We start from the raw sequence: 21,743 nt of genomic DNA on the forward strand, positions 1-21,743 counted from the left end.
CCATATACAGTGTCTTATATCCAAGATAAAGTCAAAAGGGATTGTCATGACCACCTCCACTCATTGAACCCTCCAACCACAAATCCTAAATGGTGTTACATTTGACTATCCTGCAATAAACTCTGATTCTTCTACATGGTGTAATTATAAAATTTAAGATGTTTAAAATTCATATCCCCTACTAGGGTTAAAAGCTAATAATGAAGACAGAAGTTCCCCTCATGGTTTCCAAGGACTAGAAATCTACATGATGAGTTCAGTTGGTTTTATAGCCAGCATCTTCTATATATTTCTTGAGAAGTTATAATTCTTGACAAAGCAGAGTTTCTTTCTCACAGTGGTGCCACACCTACTAATAACTACGTTGAGAAAAAGGCATGCTGACTCAATGATAAGGAAAAAGTGAACACAAATGGTTCCACACTAGTACTTATCTCTTCTGGCCATAGAAAGCTCTGGAGGTAAGCATCCTAGAGAGGTGGAGAAGTTATCAGAAATCCTGATGATCTTATATGGCACCGTGGAGATTGAAGCCCCACTCTGGTGTTTGTTTGTTTGTTTACCTTTTCTTTCTTTTTAAAATAAAATTATTTTATTTATTTACATTCCAAAGTTGCCCCGTTTCTCGGTCCCCCCTCCCCGAGTTCTTCCCCCTTCTCCCTTCCCCTCCCCTGCCTCTTTGAGGGTGCTCCCATATCTGTCCCTGACCTCCCACCTCACCCCCACTAGCATCCCTCTTCCCTGGGGCATCAAGTTCCTACAGGATTAAAGGTATCCTCTCCCACTGAGGCTATACAAGGTAGTCCTCTGCTATACATGTGCCAGGGGCCATGAACCAGCCCATGTATAAAGTCCAACTCTTAAATGACAAATGGCCAACATTATATTAACTTCTAAAATACCAACTGAGATCAATTTTCGTTAAACTCATTTAGTTGTATAGTTTGGGTCAAATACGTACCTATTTTAAAAGCTCCTTTTTATTGTTCCATCAGTATCAGTTCCAGAATAACATAAGAGCACTATACATTCTGCTATATATATAGCACTATATATACTGTAGCACTGCTAAATTTTATTCATTTATCAAACATTCATTGAAAAATTGCTATGTTCTAGATACTCTTAGGCTGTGAGGATATATAAATGAATAAAGAATGACCCTTGAATATCTACGAATAATAACACAATATAAAATTTTTATATTAGAAATGTTACATAAATTTGAAAGTACAAACACAAAATTTGATGTCACTAGAAATATTATGGAAAGCTTCACTAGAAAACTATATTTTATCTGTTCTTGGGAAAAGAATAAGAATTGTGGAAGGTTGTTTTTTTTTGTTTCTTTGTTTGTTTTTTTTTCTTTTTTGTCTCATAATGCTTCATCTGGGCATCTTTTCTTTAACCGTACAAGTCTATTGCTTATTATTATTGTTTCTGGTTTTGTGGTTTCATGGGATTTCTGTTCATGTGAATGTGTGTCTCTACATTTATGTGTTTCTGGTGCTTTTTCTTTGACTATTTTCATTTTGCTTGCTTTTTTCCTATTCTAGTCTTATTTTATTTTATTATTAACATTATGTGTTTAGATGCCTGATTGAAAGAGAGCCATGGGTATAGATTTGGGTACACAGAAAAATGGGGAGGGGAAGGAAGTTGGGGGAAGGGAAACTATAATCAGAATATATTGTATGGAAAAATTCAACTTTTAATAAAAAGAATAACACAGAGAATAGATAAAAGCATAAAGTTGTGAACAAGTAGAACATATTTACAAAGAGTCCAGGGTGGGGTGTGGCAGAAGGATAACTATAGTTGAAGTGGAAAACTTAGCTAAGTAAATTTATAGCACACATGAGTGTAATATTATAATTAACATAAAAGTCTGCTTTGAACCAATGAGGTACACATAATGACTTTGCACAAATGTCCAAGTTTTTATCTCCACTTGATGAAATGCTTTTTCTCCTACCCCCACCAAAAGATTCTTTTACCAACATGATGAAGGATGTCAAAATGAAAAAAAATTGTTCTGGATTATCCACACAGGTTGCATGTAACCACAGCATTCCTTATAAAGAGGTGTCAAGTCACAGATGGAAGGATCAGATAGGAAGACATATGAAGAGGTTGGAGAGATGCAGTTGGAAGACAGAGGAAGGGCCACCAATGGCCTGGAGCGTGAAGACAGGGAAGCAGCTATGCCCTGGAACCTCCATGAGAAGTACAGAAGAATCAATGTTATACTCAAGGTGAGATATTTTTTAGATTAAATTTTTTCCTTGACTAATATATTCAGTTCTTCTTCTACCTTGTGTTCCAGACCATACATTCCAGACTTCTAGCCTGTAGAAAAATAATTATATAATAAATCCATATATTAAAACAACCATATTTGTGATCATTTGTTCCTGAAGGAAAATAAAAATAATACAGCTAGTAGTCACTTGGTGACAAAGCCAAAAGAAATGTAAAGGTCTTCATAAAGAAAGCAGAACTTCTGGGTTCGGTCCTCAGGTCCGAAAAAAAAAAAAAAAAGAAAAAAAAAAAAGAAAGCAGAACTTCCTCAGATTATTTCCCACTTAAGAATAATGTAAAATTCACCCCCATCTACACTCCTTGGGGACTGTCTCTTGGTGTGCTGACCCAGCTTAGCTCTTTTCCTACCTACTCTCTAAACCTCCTATCCACAAAAACATTTTCTACCAGGAACCCCAGTGGCCACTATGCTGAGAAGCGGTTCTCCATAGCTCCAGCCCTCCATTCTAATTTCTCCAGACTTATTCTTAGTCCTGCAGCAACCTACTTGAGAAACCCCTCTTCCCACCACATATCCATTTTTCTGGGCATTCTGTCTCTTGGTGTGGACCCCAGTCCACCTAGCTCCTTCCCTCTGCCCCTCTTAGCTTTACTTCTAGGCCATCTCCATTCCTTTGTGAGATCTATCACAGGCCAGCAGAAACACTCTCTCCCAAGAACCCCACAGCCACCACACTTGCCTAGGATCCAGAGAAGGCAGCAGCAATCAAAGAACAGAACACATAGTACTCATCAGGCATGAGACCACAAGAAATACCTTAAAACACCTTAACTCCAGATGCCAGTGCAAAACCACAAATATGAACAGCCACAACAATATAACTTCTTCAGAAGCCCATAGATCATATGACCTGAAAAATGCAATATAGCTAAAGCACAAGAACTTCAAAATATCAATTATAAATAAGCTCAAGTGGATATAATGAAATACTTTAATGAAAACAAAAACAGTTAAATTAACTAATAATAACATCATAAGACATGAAAGTGGAAATAGAATGACTGAAGAATACCCAAACAGAAATATAGCTAGAAATGATAAACTTAACATGCCAATGAAAAACTTCAAAAATAAGCATCACCAAACAGATTACAAGACACAAAAGAGAAAATGTCAGGTCTAGAATACAAGGTAGAAGAACTGAACATATCAGTCAAGGAAAAAAATTAATTAAAGAAAAAAACAATCTAAGCATACAACATCCCAGATATCTGGGACACTATGAAAATACAAAACCTATGAATAATAGAGCAAAATAAACCCAGCTTAAAGAGAATGCAAATATTTTCAACAAAGTCATGGAAGAAAATTTTCCTAACCCCAAAAAGGAGATCCCTATCAAGATACAATATGAAAACAGAACACCAAATAAACTGGACAAGAAAAAAAAATCCTATGGCCCATTCCAAACAAGACAGCAGGGGAAAAAAAAAGGTTCCAGGGAGCTAGTCCGGATGAGTTTGGGAGAGCTGACACAACTCCTTATATGTCATGTGGTAGTGTAGGGTGAAGGAGAGCTGCCCTCCCTTACCCCACCCACCATAATACCAGCAGGCAGGAGAGCTGGCCCTGCCCCTTGCTAGAGAGTGGGCCCTATACCTTGCCTGGGCAGCATAGTAGAGTTGACCCTGGTGGCCTCAGGGTATGTGAGCAGGCCCTTAAGGGCATGAATTGGAAAGTGCCAGCTGTGATACCAGATGAGCTAGCCAGGACAGAGCTGGAGAACTCACACTGGCAGTGTGGGTATGGGAGAGCTGGTAGGCTGACCAGTTCAGTTATCACCCAGGCCCAGATCGAGGGCTTTGAGTTGGCACACCCCAGCATATATCTCATCAATGAACTGCTGGAGCATATCAATGTGTTGGACCTACAGATCCAAAGCTGCCTCATCTCTATAACACTGGGCAACACGAAGATATCCAGTAGGAATCCTGGTGAGAATCCAGTATTGATAATGTAGCAGAAGCCAGAGGCCTTGAACCAAACAAAACCTCCTTGCATTTCTAAGTAAAGATATATGAACAAAATGTATACTGTGTGAAATCTGTGACACACTACAGCTTCCACAAGATGCTTTTTCCTTTTGGGGGCAGGTTATAAGAGTAAATGGCAGATATAGAGGGACATGAAGATGAGTGGAATTGGGATGCATGATGTTAAATTCACAAAGCAGCAATACAAAGTTTAAAAAAAAACCCTATGACACATAGTAATCAAAACATTAAATATACAGAACAAAGAAAAGATATTAAAAGTACAAGAGAAAAAAGACCAAGTAACACATAAAGGCAGAACCATTAGAACAGCACTTCTCAAGCTGTTATCAACTTCTCAAGCATTATCAGCAAATACAGATGTTTACATTATAATTCACACAAGTAGTAAATTACAATTATAAAGCAGCAACAATGATAATTTTATGGTTAGAGGTCACTACAACATGAGGAACTTTACTAAAAAGTCACAACATTAGGAATATTAAGAACCACTACATTAGAGAAACATCTGACTTCTCAAAGGAGACTCTTAAAAAGGCAGAAGGACCTGAATAGATATTCTATCAATTGTGAAAGACCACAAATACAAGCCCTGACTATTATACCCAAAGCAAGCATTAATTGCAATCACTGGGGTTTGAACACTAAACAAGAAGCTATCCACAGCTGATACTTGAAGGCAAAGGAAAATTGAGTTTTCTCCAATGGTGCCTCACAAAATATGTCAACCGCACTTAGGCTCCACACCTGGGAGAGTTGGCTAACACAAAATGAATTCAATGGTATTTTTGTGGACACTGTTTCACTTGGCTTTCCTTTGGCATTTGCCTTGTTTTTTTTTTATTATTTTGATTTCCATTTTGTGGGAGTTTTTGCATTTCTTGCTGTGTATTTGTCTATGTCCATTTTTGTTTTTCTTAAAACAAAAAAAAAATAACAAGATTGGGTGGGGGGATGAAAAGGATATGGGAGGAATTAGGGGAGAGAAAAAATACAATCAAAATATACTGCATGAATTTTTTTCTCAATTAAACAAGAATGCAAAAGTAAACATTTCTGGTAGATAAAGGCATGCGACATTAACCACAAAATGGAAGAGACATTAGACTATAAAGTTTTTATAATATACATTTGTTTTAATGAATGATTTGGAACTGGAGAGATGGCTCAGTAGGTGAGAATGCTTGGAGTTTAAACATGAGAACTTGAGTTACAATCCCAGGAAACCCATAAACAAATAGACATGCAGCATACAAGCACATACATACACACTTATAACCTCAGTGCCTTGAGGGACAGAAAAGGAGAGCTTTCTCTTGCTGGTGGCCAGTGTGGAAGAGCTTTCCTCCAAGGAGTAAGGCAGACAGTAAGGAGAGTGGGACATCTGATGACCACCTCTATGTATCTATGGCCAATACTCATGTGCAAACAGATAAATGCTCATATATAACACACAAATATATCATCACACATATACATATTCTCTCTGTGTATGTGAGTCTGTGTCTCTCTGCCCCACTTCTCTCTCAGAACCAAGCAAAGATAATGAAAGCTTTTTTTAAAAAAAAGAACCAAACTGTAAGTACTGAAAAGGCTGACAGAAGAGGAACACCAAGTTCGAAGACAGATTGGGCTACTCAGTGAACCTGAGGCAAGTATTGGGCTATCTAGCAAGACCTGGTTTCAAAAATAAACCTGCAGTATTATCTCCAGAAGTTAATGTCACTTTATAAAAACTAAAAGCTATATTATCTATCAATATACATCTTAAAAACCATTAAATTAGAAAAGATACTTGTAAGCATAATTTATAAAGTGCTAGACACTCATTATTATTGGCTTTGCAGGCCATATGACCCCTGCTACAGCTGCTTCTCTCTATTATGGAATGTGTAGACATGTGTAAGTATATATAAAAATGGTTACAGACACAATAACTTAAAAGTAGCCAACCTATATGCCACAGCTAGCTGGTAACTACAAAACAAGATAATGTCAAAAATTAGCCAAAGTGTAAAATTAAAGGCATAAAAATGAAAATAGAAAGATACCTTAAGAGGAGTGAAAAAGATAGAATGAACCTGTATGTGAAATCAGTTCATGGCCCCAGGCCTCTGGCCTCCTCTGCAAATGAGCTTTACCTTGTCCCTCCTTACCACAGAGCTTTACACCAGCCTTTAAGCAAAATCATGAAGCTACCACATGGCATTCCATAGATAACTTCAAGTATTGCTTGGCTTCCACTTCCAATAATAGCACCCAAAGAAGTGCTAAGACCTGTAGTGAAGCCATCTGCTACCAGATGGAGATTCTCACAGCCTCCATGGTCACTGAGAGGTGAAATTATTTCCCAGACAATCTACGCTTCCTTCATAGCAATATGAAATATTCCACTCCTCAGAGCAATAAGAGAGGCTGCAATAACTTTCCCCATACCAATAGCAGAATTGTAAGAAGTCACTTGACTGCAAAGCCAATGCCAGGCCTCCATCTTTAACTGAGTAGCCATAACCAACCCCAGGATACCAGCTGATAGGCATATAGAGATATAGCTCAGCCATACCCCTGCCTAACACCAGTCCACAAACTAGACATCTAGAAATAAGAACAGAAGTAACTTTGAATTCTTTCATATCCAGAGAGCAAATACCAAAAAAGACATCAAGATTGCCTGTTCTTTGCTCTTTAAGCCACAGGCAAGTGTTTCTAATACTTATTACTATTTGCCTTGTTCCAAATAGAAAAATAAACTACCACCAACCAACTCAAGATAGAAAGAAAGCACCCAGTGTTTTTACAATATGCTTAGAGCTCTCTGAAAATGTAGTTTAAAGATAGTGGATCATACAGGGCACACCCCTGGAGGAAAATGACTCAGTAAATAAGATATAAATATAAAAAGTTAAATATTAGTATTTGCTATTCATAAACAAGACTGGTTCAGATATTTTCTGTTTGCCTGGAGTGCTTTAAAACTACAAATACTCCCAGTCTAAAAGCAGGCTGTCATGTAATAAATGTGTTTGCTTTGGTGGAGGCATTCTTTAGATTCTTTGAATAGGAATTATAGGGCTGATATTAAAAATAAAATCTGTTCTACTTGTACTTTCTAATTTTGACTGAACTTTTAACTCTGGACATGTAATGAAAAAAATCAAACACATACGCAGAGACAAAATGATAAAATCATTAGTGTATCTTTGGTCTGTGAAACCTGTATAAATTAAAAAAAAAAAAAAAACCTGACTGCTAGTCAGACAGAGCTGCAAGACTCCCCTGAGCACAGCATCTGACTCACTTCTTCCTCTTTAACTCATTATCTCCTCTACAACCATTCTCTCAATGGCCAGGGCTGGCCCCTGACAGAAAAGAAGAGGTCAACATTGAATATATTAACTAAAGGGCTGAAATAATAAAAGGTAGAAAAACAATAAAAAAGCTAAATATAAGACTGCAGAAATATATCTGAGTATTAATGAGTTATACCATAATGTAGAGGGCCGCAATAACATTCGCCACCACAAGATGGCGCTGGCTTCCACTGCGCCCCACGTGGAAGGCCAGGATAGCTTTCGCCATTACAAGATGGCGCTGGCCTCTGCCGCGCCAGCCGACTTCCTTTCAGGAAGTTAACTGTGTGTGCATGTGCAAGAGTGCCTTCGTGCCAGGTCTTTGCCCACTCCGGGGCGTGCCTGATGAGATCATGGGTAAGCAACCAATCAGGTGTGGATGCGCCGCGCTAGGGTGTATATAAGCCGCGCCATGCCGGCGCCCCGGGCCTCTCCTTAAGATTCAATATACGTTTTAGTTGCAGTAAGGATTCGTGTGTCCCCGTGTATTCTTGCTGGCGAGGTCGCGCGGGACACCATAAAAATCAACAAGATGATGTTAAAAGACAAATTGCCAGATGAAGGCAACAAACTTCAGGACGAAAGACATAACTCACTGGTTGACCATTTGCCTAGTATGCATAAATCCCTTAATCTGATACAAAACAATTTCCCTACACACACACACACACACACACACACACACACACACACACACACACACCTCTGGGACAGGGGAGAAAGGGAGAGAAACTGTACACACTGTATGTGTCATATATTGATTTTTTTTAAAGGGTACACTGTTCTATTTTCTTTTCTGCGGTAATAAAACCCCAACCAAAAACAACTTGAGAGAATGGTTTCTTTGGTTCATATTTCCAGGTCATAGTCCATCAGATGGGGAAGCTAGGACAAGTCAAGGCAAGAAACTGAAGGCAGGCTAGTTTATGAATACATGCATTACCTAGTAATAGCAAAGTCACTCACAGACAAGGCAGTACAGAACAAACTATAGAGGAATGCAGCTTGTTGACTCAACCACAGACCCATGCTTAGCTAGGCTTTCTTACATAACCCAGAACAACCTGCCCAGGGAATGGTATTACCCACAGTAGTTTGGTGTACATATCAAAGCAATCCCCCAAATCTGATCTGATCATTAGCCATTATGGAAATATAAATTAAAGCTATGATAAGTTGTCAGTATACAACAATCAGAATCAATGAAATTGAAAAACCAGACATAACACCAAATTCAACCAAAGACACAAATTGAATCACTCATTCATTGTGAGGAAAAAACTCTAAAATAGTTTCTCAATATTTTAAGAAAGCTAAATATGAAATTAACATATGATCCAGAATGGAAATCCTGAGAAAAGAACTCATTCACATTCTCTTTCTCTCTCTCTCTCTCTCTCTCTCTCTCTCTCTCTCTCTCTCTCTCTCTCTCTTTCTGTGTGTGTGTGAGAGAGAGAGCATGCGTGCGCGTGCACATGCACATGCATGAGTGCATGAATGCATGAGTGCGTGAGTGCATGAGTGCCTGTGTGTTCACATACAAATTTTTTTTCTTTTCTTTTTTCCGGAGCTGGGGACCGAACCCAGTGCCTTGCGCTTACTAGGCAAGCGCTCTTCCACTGAGCCAAATCCCCAACCCTCACATACAAATTTTATCTCATCTCTGGAATCAGCTCAGATGCCCATCACTAAGTAAATGTTTAAACAAGTGATTACACACACATAACAAAGAATAATCTCTTAGTCACTCTTCAATTGCTGTGAAGAAACACCGTGACTAAGGCAACACTTATAAAAGAAATCATTTAATTGAGGCTGGTTTATAGTTTCAAACAGTTAGTTCATGATCATCAAGGCAGGAAGCATAATGACAGGCAAACAGGCATGGGGCTAGAGCTAACATCCTGATCTACAGAGAGGCAGGCAGGCAGGCAGGCAGGCAGGCAGGCATGCAGGCAGGCAGGCAGGCAAAGATTATCACTGGGCCTGGTGTGAACTTTAGAAGCATAAAAGTCCAGCCCCAGTAACATACCTCCTCCAGGACTACCCTTACTCCAACAAAGCCACATCTCCCAGCCATTCCCAAACAATTTAACTATCTGAGCACTAAGCATTGAAACAGATGAGCCTAAGAGAACCATTATCATTCAATCACAATTACTAAAGATTTAAAGATTTTAAGATTTTTTTAAAACAAAATACTGGAAACATACAACATAATGAGATGCTAGAAATCATGCTGTCTGAAAAGAGGCAACATCCCAAATTTACCTCCAAAACAAGATTAGCAGTCTATAATCACCATGCATAAATAAATCCAGTTTTAGTCAATAAAGTTCATTTAAAAGATAATCCGCATAAGGACACAGAAAAGGTAAAAGCAGTAAGCCAGAGAGAATGGCATATATCTGAAATCCTAGCACTCTACAAGATGAAGGGAGTAAAATCCAAGTTTGAGGCCTGTGTGAGCCACATAGCAAGATGCTGTCTCAATTGAAAACAGAACAAAGATCAAATAAATAAAAGGTAATGGTAACTGCTTCTGAAAGGTGAGACTGGTGGGATACAGAGAAGAAAGAAAAAACAGAAAGATGCACTATTACCTTTACTTTTCTTTGATCTTTAGTCCTGAAGATTATAATAAACACTACCTCAACACACTGAACAAAATATGTATTTCTTAAAACACACCTCTAAGTAATCAATATAGAGAAAGCTCATAACAAGTATTAGACAGCATTTAGAATTTATGTACACAGTTACTATAGATATGGATAGAAATCTACATTGGTATCTGATTCTACTAAGGAAAAAACATGGCGTAAAATAAATTTAAGTATTTAAATCAAGGAGTTAGAAAAAAAACTGGTTCCCAATAAAAGTAGGTATTTTGTACCCAAATCCCATTGGGGAGAGAGCTGAACCCTCAGAAGTGCAGACATCCTGAGAGTTCAGGTGAGACTTCCACTTCTAATCACATTCCTGACCCAAGGGGAACCTGCCTAGTGCCCTCTAGATACAGGAACCTATGACCAGTTGGGGCGGGGGCGTTGGGAGGTGGACAGGACCCTCCGAGTTTCTCTCTATGCCCAGAGCTGAAAGCCAGTCGCCAGGAGCACTGACACACCTGACAGCAGAGGTAAGACCAACTCTTCCTCTCCAAGCGAACCCCATGGAGGCCTCAGGACAGAAAAGAACAAGAGCAGTCTGGGACAGAAACCTTCAAGTTTCTCACTGCAACCAGAGCTGACCCAGTCCCACTGCTCTCTATAGCCAGATTAGGCTGAAAGAAAACAGGACTACAGGAGTGCTAACAAACAGGCTTACAGGAAGGTCAAGCCACTGTCAGAGACAGCAAGATAAGCTAACACCAGAGACAACCTGATGGACAAAGGCAAGCACAGTAACCTAAGCAACAGAAACCAAGACTACTTGGCATCATCAGAGCCCAGTTCTCCCAGTAAAGCAAACAGTGGCTATCTCAACACACCGGAAAAGCAAGATTTGGATTTAAAATCTCATCTCATGATGGTGACAGGGGACTTTAGAAGGACATAAATACAGACACCGTGGGAGAGAGACCCAACCGCCTGGTCAGGTGGGCACTCCTGAGGCTGCAGAGCAGAAGAGACCACCAACACTGCCCACCCCTGCCCACATCCCTGGCCCAAGAGGAAACTGTATAAGGCCTCTGGGCTCCCGTGGGGGAGGGCCCAGGAGCGGCAGGACCCCTGCCTGAGACACCGCCGGAACCTGAAGGAAACAGACCGGATAAACAGTTCTCTGCACCCAAATCCCGTGGGAGGGAGAGCTAAACCTTCAGAGAGGCAGACAAGCCTGGGAAACCAGAAGAGACTGCTCCCTGCACACACATCTCGGACGCCAGAGGAAAAAGCCAAAGACCATCTGGAACCCTGGTGCACTGAAGCTCCCGGAAGGGGCGGCACAGGTCTTCCTGGTTGCTGCCGCCGCAGAGAGCACGTGGGCAGCACCCCGCAAGCAAACTTGAGCCTCGGGACCACAGGTAAGACCAACTTGTCTGTTGCAAGAAGGCTGCCTGGTGAAATCGGGACACACAGAGGCAGAATTCCTCTAGGACCGGGCACGTTCTGTGTTTACCAGAAGTCCCACACCCGCGGATCCTGGCCCGCAGCAGCTCTCTGCTCCCAGACCCCGTGGGAAAGAGACCTCACCTCCTGGTCAGGTGGGCACTCCTGAGGCTGCATAAGCTCCCGGAAGGGGCGGCACAGGTCTTCCTGGTTGCTGCCGCTGCAAAGAGCCCGTGGGCAGCACCCCGCGAACGAACTTGAGCCTCAGGACCACAGGTAAGACCAACTTTTCTGCTGCAAGAAAGCTGCCTGGTGAACTCAAAACATAGGACCACAGGAACAGCTGAAGACCTGTAGAGAGGAAAACCTACACGCCGGAAAGCAGAACACTCTGTCCCCATAACTGACTGAAAGAGAGGAAAACAGGTCTACAGCACTCCTGACACACAGGCTTATAGGACAGTCTAGCCACTGTCAGAAATAGCAGAACAAAGTAACACTAGAGATAATCTGATGGCGAGAGGCAAGCGCAGGAACACAAGCAACAGAAACCAAGACATGGCATCATCGGAGCCCAATTCTCCCACCAAAACAAACATGGAATATCCAAACACACCAGAAAAGCAAGATCTAGTTTCAAAATCATATTTGATCATGATGCTGGAGGACTTCAAGAAAGACGTGAAGAACTCCCTTAGGGAAACACAGGAAAACATTAATAAACAAGTAGAAGCCTACAGAGAGGAATCGCAAAAATCCCTGAAAGAATTCCAGGAAAACACAATCAAACAGTTGAAGGAATTAAAAATGGAAATAGAAGCAATCAAGAAAGAACACATGGAAACAACCCTGGATATAGAAAACCAAAAGAAGAGACAAGGAGCTGTAGATACAAGCTTCACCAACAGAATACAAGAGATGGAAGAGAGAGTCTCAGGAGCAGAAGATTCCATAGAAATCATTGACTCAACTGTCAAAGATAATGTAAAGCAGAAAAAGCTACTGGTCCAAAACATACAGGAAATCCAGGACTCAATGAGAAGATCAAACCTAAGGATAATAGGTATAGAAGAGAGTGAAGACTCCCAGCTCAAAGGACCAGTAAATATCTTCAACAAAATCATAGAAGAAAACTTCCCTAACCTAAAAAAAGAGATACCCATAGACATACAAGAAGCCTACAGAACTCCAAATAGATTGGACCAGAAAAGAAACACCTCCCGTCACATAATTGTCAAAACACCAAACGCACAAAATAAAGAAAGAATATTAAAAGCAGTAAGGGAAAAAGGTCAAGTAACATATAAAGGCAGACCTATCAGAATCACACCAGACTTCTCGCCAGAAACTGTGAAGGCCAGAAGATCCTGGACTGATGTCATACAGACCCTAAGAGAACACAAATGCCAGCCCAGGTTACTGTATCCAGCAAAACTCTCAATTAACATAGATGGAGAAACCAAGATATTCCATGACAAAACCAAATTTACACAATATCTTTCTACAAATCCAGCACTACAGCGGATAATAAATGGTAAAGCCCAACATAAGGAGGCAAGCTATACCCTAGAAGAAGCAAGAAACTAATCGTCTTGGCAACAAAACAAAGAGAGTGAAAGCACACAAACATAACGTCACAGCCAAATATGAATATAACGGGAAGCAATAATCACTATTCCTTAATATCTCTCAACATCAATGGCCTCAACTCCCCAATAAAAAGAAATAGATTAACAAACTGGATACGCAAGGAGGACCCTGCATTCTGCTGCCTACAGGAACCACACCTCAGAGACAAAGACAGACACTACCTCAGAGTGAAAGGCTGGAAAACAACTTTCCAAGCAAATGGACAGAAGAAGCAAGCTGGAGTAGCCATTCTAATATCAAATAAAATCAATTTTCAACTAAAAGTCATCAAAAAAGATAAGGAAGGACACTTCATATTCATCAAAGGAAAAATCCACCAAGATGAACTCTCAATCCTAAATATCTATGCCCCAAATACAAGGGCACCTACATACGTAAAAGAAACCTTACTAAAGCTCAAAACACACATTGCACCTCACACAATAATAGTGGGAGATTTCAACACCCTACTCTCATCAATGGACAGATCATGGAAACAGAAATTAAACAGTGATGTCGACAGACTAAGAGAAGTCATGAGCCAAATGGACTTAACGGATATTTATAGAACATTCTATCCTAAAGCAAAAGGATATACCTTCTTCTCAGCTCCTCATGGTACTTTCTCCAAAATTGACCATATAATTGGTCAAAAAACGGGCCTCAACAGGTACAGAAAGATAGAAATAATCCCATGCATGCTATCGGACCACCACGGCCTAAAACTGGTCTTCAATAACAATAAGGGAAGAATGCCCACATATACGTGGAAATTGAACAATGCTCTACTCAATGATAACCTGGTTAAGGAAGAAATAAAGAAAGAAATTAAAAACTTTTTAGAATTTAATGAAAATGAAGGTACAACATACCCAAACTTATGGGACACAATGAAAGCTGTGCTAAGAGGAAAACTCATAGCGCTGAGTGCCTGCAGAAAGAAACAGGAAAGAGCATATGTCAGCAGCTTGACAGCACACCTAAAAGCTCTAGAACAAAAAGAAGCAAATACACCCAGGAAGAGTAGAAGGCAGGAAATAATCAAACTCAGAGCTGAAATCAACCAAGTAGAAACAAAAAGGACCATAGAAAGAATCAACAGAACCAAAAGTTGGTTCTTTGAGAAAATCAACAAGATAGATAAACCCTTAGCCAGACTAACGAGAGGACACAGAGAGTGCGTCCAAATTAACAAAATCAGAAATGAAAAGGGAGACATAACTACAGATTCAGAGGAAATTCAAAAAATCATCAGATCTTACTATAAAAACCTATATTCAACAAAACTTGAAAATCTTCAGGAAATGGACAATTTCCTAGACAGATACCAGGTATAGAAGTTAAATCAGGAACAGATAAACCAGTTAAACAACCCCATAACTCCTAAGGAAATAGAAGCAGTCATTAAAGGTCTCCCAACCAAAAAGAGCCCAGGTCCAGACGGGTTTAGTGCAGAATTCTATCAAACCTTCATAGAAGACCTCATACCAATATTATCCAAACTATTCCACAAAATTGAAACAGATGGAGCCCTACCGAATTCCTTCTATGAAGCCACAATTACTCTTATACCTAAACCACACAAAGACACAACAAAGAAAGAGAACTTCAGACCAATTTCCCTTATGAATATCGACGCAAAAATACTCAATAAAATTCTGGCAAACCGAATTCAAGAGCACATCAAAACAATCATCCACCATGATCAAGTAGGCTTCATCCCAGGCATGCAGGGATGGTTTAATATATGGAAAACCATCAACGTGATCCATTATGTAAACAAACTGAAAGAACAGAACCACATGATCATTTCATTAGATGCTGAGAAAGCATTTGACAAAATTCAACACCCCTTCATGATAAAAGTCCTGGAAAGAATAGGAATTCAAGGCCCATACCTAAACATAGTAAAAGCCATATACAGCAAACCAGTTGCTAACATTAAACTAAATGGAGAGAAACTTGAAGCAATCCCACTAAAATCAGGGACTAGACAAGGCTGCCCACTCTCTCCCTACTTATTCAATATAGTTCTTGAAGTTCTAGCCAGAGCAATCAGACAACAAAAGGAGATCAAGGGGATACAGATCGGAAAAGAAGAGGTCAAAATATCACTATTTGCAGATGACATGATAGTATATTTAAGTGATCCCAAAAGTTCCACCAGAGAACTACTAAAGCTGATAAACAACTTCAGCAAAGTGGCTGGGTATAAAATTAACTCAAATAAATCAGTTGCCTTCCTCTATACAAAAGAGAAACAAGCCGAGAAAGAAATTAGGGAAACGACACCCTTCATAATAGACCCAAATAATATAAAGTACCTCGGTGTGACTTTAACCAAGCAAGTAAAAAATCTGTACAATAAGAACTTCAAGACACTGAGGAAAGAAATTGAAGAAGACCTCAGAAGATGGAAAGATCTCCCATGCTCATGGATTGGCAGGATTAATATAGTAAAAATGGCCATTTTACCAAAAGCAATCTACAGATTCAATGCAATCCCCATCAAAATACCAATCCAATTCTTCAAAGAGTTAGACAGAACAATTTGCAACTGAACTGAGAATAGGACCCCCGTTGAAGGAATCAGAAAAAAACTGGAAGAGCTTAAAGGGGCTCGAGACCCCAAAAGAACAACAATGCCAAGCAACCAGAGCTTCCAGGGACTAAGCCACTACCTAAAGACTATACATGGACTGACCCTGGACTCTGACCCCATAGGTAGCAATGAATATCCTAGTAAGAGCACCAGTGGAAGGGGAAGCCCTGGGTCCTGCTAAGACTGAACCCCCAGTGAACTAGACTGTGGGGGGAAGGGCGGCAATGGGGGTAGGGTTGGGAGGGGAACACCCATAAGGAAGGGGAGGGGGGAGGGGGATGTTTGCCAGGAAACCGGGAAAGGGAATAACACTCGAAATGTATATAAGAAATACTCAAGTTAATAAAAAAAAAAAATCCAAAAAAAAAAAAAAAAGAAAAAAGAAGGACATAAATAACTCTCTTGAAGAATTACAGAACAACACAGGTAAAAATGAGTAGAAGCCCTTAGAGAGGCGACAGAAAAAAATCCCGTAAAAAATTACAGGGAAACACAATCCAACAGGTGAAGGAATTGAACAAAACCATCCAGGATTTAAAAATGGAAATAGAAGCAAAAAAGAAAGCACAAAGTGAAACAACTATGGAGATAGAAAACGTACGAAAGAGATCAGGAGTCATAGAAGCAATCATCACCAACCGAATACAAGAGATAGAAGAATCTCAGGGGCAGAGGATACATAGAAAAGCATCAACACAACTGTCAAAGTTGATGTAAAACACAAAAAGCTCCTAACCCGAAACATCCAGGATATTCAGGACACAATGACAAGATCAAATTAGGGATAATAGGTATAGAAGAGAGCAAAGACTCCCAAATTAAAGGGTCAATAAGGGGGTTGGGGATTTAGCTCAGTGGTAGAGCGCTTGCCTAGGAAGCGCAAGGCCCTGGGTTCGATCCCCAGCTCCGAAAAAAAAAAAAAAAAAAAAAAAAACCAAAAAAAAAAAAAAAAAAAAAGAACCAAAAATAAAGGGTCAATAAATATCATCAACAAAATTATAGAAAACTTCCCTAACCTAAAGAAAGAAATGCCCATAAACATACAAGAAGCCTACAGAACTTCAAATAGATTAGACCAGAAAAGAAATTCCTCCTGTCACATAATAGTCAAAACACCAAATGCACAAAAGAAAGAAAGAATATTAAAAGTAGTAAGGGAAAAAGGTCAAGTAACATATAAAGCACACATATCAGAATTATACCAGACTTCTCAGCAGAGACTATGAGAGTCAGAAGAACCTGGGCAGATGTCATACAGACCCTAAGAGAATGCAAAAGCCAGCCCAGGCTATTATATCCAGTAAACTATCAATTAAGGTAGATGAAGAAACCAAGATATTCCATGAAAAAACAAAATTTATACAATATCTTTTCACAAATCCAGCAATACAAAAGATAATGGATGGAAAATTCCAACACACGGAGGGAAAATACACCATAGAAAAGCCAAGAAAGAAATCTCCTTGCAAGGAACCCAAAAGAAGAGAGCCACAAAAACAGAATTCCACGTCTAACAAAAAAAATAGCAGGAATCAACAATCACTATTCCTTAATATCTCTTAACATCAATGGATTCAATTCCCCAAAAAAAGACATAGACTAACAGACTGGATACTGAAAGAGGACCCCACATTTTTGCTGAGTAAAGGAAACACACCTTGGTGACAAAGATAGACACTACCTGAGAGTTAAAATGAAAGGGTCCCAAGAAACAAGCTGGAGTAGCCTTTCTAATATCCAATAAAATCGACTTTCAACCAAAGGTTATCAAAAAAAAAAAGATAAGAAAGGACCCTTCATATTCATCGAAGGAAAATTCCACAAAGATGAAGAATCCTGAATATCTATGCTCCAAATGAAGGGCACCTACATTCATAAAAGAAACCTTACTAAAGCTCAAAGCACACATTGTACCTCACACAATAATAGTAGATTTCAACACCCCACTCTCATCAATGGACAGATCATGGAAACAGAAATTAAACAGAGACATAGACAGACTAAGAGAAGTCATGAACCAAATAGACTTAACAGATATTTGTAGAACATTCTATCCTAAAACAAAAGAATATAACTTCAACTCAGAACCTCAAAGTACCTTCTCCAAAATTGACCACATAATCAGTCACAAAACAGGCCTCAACAGATACAAGAAGATTGAAATAATCCCATGCATTCAATTAGATCACCACGGACTAAGGCTGTTCTTCATTAAAAACAAAAACAACAGAAAGCCCAAGTATACATGGAAGTTGAACAACACTATACTCAATGACAACTTGGTCAAGGAAGAAATAAAGAAATTAACGACTTCTTAGAATTTAATGAAAATGAAGGCACAGTATACCCAAACGTATGGGAAACAGTGAAAGCAGTGCTAAGAGGAAAACTCATACCTCTGAGTGCCTGCATAAAGAAACAGGAGAGAGCATATATCAGCAGCTTGACAGCACACCTAAAAGCTCTAGAACAGAAATACACCCAGAAGGAATAGAAGGCAGGAAATAATCAAACTCAGAGCTGAAATCAACCAAGTAGAAACAAAAAGGACTATGCAAAGAATCAATAGAACCAAAAGCTGGTTCTTTGAGAAAATCAACAAGATAAATAAACCCTTAGCCAGACTAACCAGAGGGCACAGAAAATGTATCGAAATTAACAAAATCAGAAATAAAATGAGAGACATACTAACAACATAATCTGAGGAAATTCTAAAAAGAAAATCAGATCCTACTACAAAAGACTATATTCAACAATACTGGAAAATCTGCATGAAATGGACAATTTTCTAGACAGAAACCAGGTACCAAAGTCAAATCAGGAACAGACAAACCATCTAAACATTCTCATAATTCCTAAAGAAATAGAAGGATTGCGGTTGGGAATTTAGCTCAGTGGTAGAGCACTTGCCTAGCAAGCACCAGTCCCTGGGTTCGGTCCCCAGCTCTGAAAAAAAAAAAAAAAAGAAATAGAAGGATTTATTAAAAGTCTTCCAACCAAAAAAATCCCAGGACCAGATGGATTTAGTGCAGATTTCTATCAGACCTTCATAAAAGACGTAATACCAATACTGTCCAAACTATTCCACAAAGGAGCACTACCCAATCCCTTCTATAAAGCCACAATTACGCTTATACCTAAACCGCACAAAGACACAACAGAGAAAAAGAACTTCAGATCAAAATTCCAACTCAATTCTTCATAGATTTAGAAAAGCAATTTGCAAATTCATTTGGAATACCAAAAAGCTCAGGATAGCGAAAACTATACTCAACAATAAAAAAACTTCTGGGGAAATCACCATCCCGGAACTCAAGCTGTATTACAGAGCAATAGTCATAAAAACTGTATGGTATTGGAACAGAGACAGGCAGATAGATCAGTGGAATAGAATTTAAGACCCAGAAATGAACCCACACACCTATGGTCACTTGATCTTTGACAAAGGAGCCAAAACCATCCAATGGAAAAAAGATAGCATTTTCAGCAAATGGTGCTGGTTCAACTGGAGGGCAACATGTAGAAGAATGCAGATCGATCCATGCTTATCACCCTGTACAAAGCTTAAGTCCAAGTGGATCAAGGACCTCCACATCAAACCAGACACACTCAAACTAATAGAAGAAAAACTAGGGAAGCATCTGGAACACATGGGCACTGGAAAAAATTTCCTGAACAAAACACCAATGGCTTACGCTCTAAGATCAAGAATCAACAAATGGGATCTCATAAAACTGCAAAGCTTCTGTAAGGCAAAGGACACTGTGGTTAGGACAAAACAGCAACCAACTGATTGGGAAAAGATCTTTAACAATCCTACATCTGATAAAGGGCTAATATCCAATATATACAAAGAACTCAAGAAGATAGACTCCAGAGAACCAAATAACCCTATTAAAAATGGGGTACAGAGCTTAACAAAGAATTCTCAGCTGAGGAATATCGAATGGCTGAGAAACACCTAAAGAAATGTTCAACATCTTTAGTCATAAGGGAAATGCAAATCAAAACAACCCTGAGATTTCACCTCACACCAGTGAGAATGGCTAAGATCAAAAATTCAGGTGACAGCAGATGCTGGTGAGGATGTGGAGAAAGAGGAACACTCCTCCATTGTTGGTGGGATTGCAGACTGGTACAACCATTCTGGAAATCAGTCTGAAGGTCCCTCAGAAAATGGATATTGCACTATCTGAGGACCCAGCTATACCTCTCCTGGGCATATACCCAAAAGATGCTCTAACATTCAACAAAAACATATGCTCCACTGTGTTCATAGCAGCCTTATTTATCATAGCCAGAAGCAATCTTAGGAGGTAGAGGGAGAGAAGGATCTGGGAGGGAAGGAGAAGGGTGAGGGAAAAGGGGGCCAGGTTGGTATAAGGGAAGAGGAGATGAAGTACAAAGGGTCAGGAATTTGAAAGGAGGTGTGTAGCAGGGGGAGTGGGGACTAGGGGTTGCCACATGAAAGTCCCAGATGACAGGAAAGGAAGAGGCTCCCAGGACACAACAGGGATGAGATTAGCTGAAGTGCCTAACAATGGGAGGGAAAACCTGTGGAGATCATATCCAGAGGTATGGCATGGCCCGTATTTGAGGGATAGGTCTGCCCACAAAGAGTAGAGCAGAGACTGAAGGAAAGGCCATCTAGACTTACCCACCTGGAGATCTCTCCCATATCAAACACCAAACCCAGACACTATTACTGATGTTAAGAAGTGCTTGCTGACAGGATCCTAGTATAGCTATTTCCTGAGAGGCTCTGCCAGAGCCTGACCAATACAGATGTGAATGTATGCAGCCAAATATAGTACTGAGTGCAGGGACTCCAATGGAGAAGTTAGGGCAAGGACTGAAGGAGCTGAAGGGTTTGTAACCCCCATAGGAAGTACAAAAATATCAACCCACCAAACTCTCCCAAAGCTCCCAGGGAGTAAACCCCCAATCACAGCGTACACATGGGGGATCCATAGCTTCAGCAGCATGTGTAGCAGAAGATGGCCTTATCTGACATCAATGGGAGGGGAGGCCCTTGGTCCTGTGGAGGTCCTGTGGAGGCTAGATGCCCAAACATAGAGGAATGCTGGGACGCTAAAACGGGAGTGGGTGGAGGGAGAGAAGACAGAAGATTTGTGGAGGGCAAACTGGAAATGTAATTATATAAAATAACCTATGAAAAATTACATGTAAACCAAAATTAAGAACAATAAAGTAAAAAGTTATTATACCATGACCAAGCTGCTTTCATCCCAGAAATGTAAAACAGGATCAACATAGACAAATCAATAAATGTACTGTATAAAACAAACATAAGGCCAAAAACCACAGGACAGTTTCAGTACATTGGGAATAGAGATTTGACAAACTTTAGCATCCTTTCATGATGAAAGCTTTGATAAAACTGTAACTACTGGAAACACAACTCAACATAAAAGAAACCTAGAGACAATATTATATACTAAGTGGAAAAATGTCATGTTCTCTAAAATCTGGAACGAGAAAATGGTACATCCTTTTTGCACTCTTATCAATACAGAGCTCAAAATCTTAGCTATATCAATAAAAGCACGAAATGAAATGGACCCAAATTAGGAAAATGCCAAATTATCCCTATTTCATGATAATATGATCCTATATTTAAAGGATCAAAAGACTGCAGCAAAACCTCTCAGAGTCAATGAGCACTTACAGTAAAATAAGATATAAAAATCAACATCTGAAAGCCATCAGTCTTTCTATACTGCAATGACAGACTTGTAGAGGAAGAAATTAGAGGCAAAAACATCCTTCATG

General features: G+C 39.6%; 1 protein-coding gene across 3 annotated transcripts in view; it reads right to left on the reverse strand.

The window, feature by feature from the left end:
* The window catches only part of Chm (CHM Rab escort protein), a 158,761-nt gene that overhangs the window by 111,251 nt on the left and 25,767 nt on the right, over positions 1–21,743 (reverse strand).

This window comes from Rattus norvegicus, chromosome X (assembly GCF_021556685.1).
Source record: "Rattus norvegicus strain SHRSP/BbbUtx chromosome X, alternate assembly SHRSP_T2T, whole genome shotgun sequence".
Lineage (NCBI taxonomy): Eukaryota > Metazoa > Chordata > Mammalia > Rodentia > Muridae > Rattus > Rattus norvegicus.